Below are 1,954 nucleotides of genomic sequence, written 5' to 3' on the forward strand. Positions count from 1 at the left end.
AAAAGAAAACCAAAGGAAAGTGGACACATTCAAATTGTAGTTTTGGTGAAGAATGTTGAATAGACCATGGAGTCCCAGGAGCAAGAAGTATATTGGAAGAAGTAGTCAGAAGGATCCTGAGAAGTAACGATAGTAGAGACTACCTTGCTTACATTAGACATGACATCAGGAAGAACCAATTACTGGAAAAAGGCAACACTAACCAAAACCGACCAGGGGCTTCTGCCCTGCCTGCTAAGGGATGAATAAAAGACCCGGGAAACAAGTGATGAAAAAAGGTGAGAACTGGTTTGGCAGACAGCTTAACCTTGGAGACAGGCCCAAGTGGAAATACCCACACAGATGACTGTACTCGGAGATAATCCTGAAACATTCTGAGGTATGCTGGCCTAGAGCAGTAGGCCAGATAAAAGACATTTTTTAAAAATGTTTAAGATTCAATGATGGACAAACAGAACAACTGATTACAACGTTGCCTGGCCAACTGCAGAGCATTTGAAAATGCCATTTAAAATCTAGAAGCCTTCCCCTAGACAACATCCCTTCTCAGCTTGAGATGGGAGACCCGCTTCATTCCTTTTGAAGTGACTTCTATGCTTCCACAAGACTTTGGCTTAACTCTGCTGTTGCTTCTGGTGTGTGTGTGTGTGTGTGTGTGTGTGTGTGTGTGTGTGGTGCACACAACTCATCTCTGCATTCTAACAAACCACAAGGGTCTAGAGCTTGTTAACTCTCCCATGGATGACAGCCCAGGCACCCAAGGTCACAATCATGCTTATTCGAGGAGAGGGGCAGCAAAAAGAAAGAGACCCTCAACAAGATGTCCTGACCCAGCAGCTGTGACAATTGATTCAAACATTCCAATTGTGGGGACGGTACCAGCTGGGGAAATGGTCACTCTGTTGATCATGGGCCAGCTATGTCATTGCCAACTCCAAGGCCTCTGACAATGACCAGAAAGCAATCTCTTTTACAGATTTTTCAATGTCAAGATTGGTAAAACTGAAAACTCACTGCCAGGGAGTGGGTCTGCCTCATAGGACCCTATAGGACTAGCAAGAACAGCCTCTCTGAGTTTCTGAGACTGTAATTCTTCATAGGAGTACAACACCTCATCTTTCTCCCTTGAAGCAGCTAGTAGTTTTGGGGTGCTGACCTTGCAGGTCTCTGTGCCAGCAGGTCTCTGTAAAGATGGTAAGGAATTTCAAATGTATTGAACTACCCTATTTAACCACCGCTTTTGCATTAGGGACAGTGTGGTTACCGCTTCTTGGCACCATCATCATCTAGTGCTTCTAAGACAGAAACGCCCAAATGGATGGCTTTAAAAGTCAGAAAGTTTCATCTGTCAAAGCATCTTGATTATACCAATGTACATATGCAGGTCTATCAAGATTTAATGAGGTAAAACTGAGGCCATAATAGCAGGAGGTGGAAATTTTAAAGAACTAGAGGATAATTTTGTGTTCCATAAGTGTTCTACTATGCCCTGTATATATTGTTCCTTTAATATGGCCCTTCTGTAAGGGACTGTCCAATTATTTTACAGGTGGGTCTCCACTTTGCCTATGTTTCTTTAAGTCAATTTGATAGCTTGTTTTTGAACTTCTGATACCTATTCCCATCAACAACTCATGATCACATAGACTGGCGTACTTCTTCCAAGTGGGGTTTGTTGCTTCCCTGTAGATGTCTGCTTGTTTATCTTCAAGCCTTTAAGACCCCAGATGCTATATCTTTTAATAGTCGGCCACCATCAGCTTTCTTCACCACCTTTCTTATGCACCCATTTGTCTTCACCAATCATGTAGGGAAGATGAATAGCATACATTGCCACATTATTAGATTAAATTCAAGATAGATAAAACCCTCAAACAGTAAGAGGAGTAATGATTGTCTGAGGATATGGGAAGGGAGGAGGGAGGGGGAACTGATAGTAACAATGAGTGTATAA

The sequence above is a fragment of the Echinops telfairi genome, unplaced genomic scaffold (genome assembly GCF_000313985.2).
Source record: "Echinops telfairi isolate 266 unplaced genomic scaffold, ASM31398v2 ScPeMD7_7420;HRSCAF=8458, whole genome shotgun sequence".
Lineage (NCBI taxonomy): Eukaryota > Metazoa > Chordata > Mammalia > Afrosoricida > Tenrecidae > Echinops > Echinops telfairi.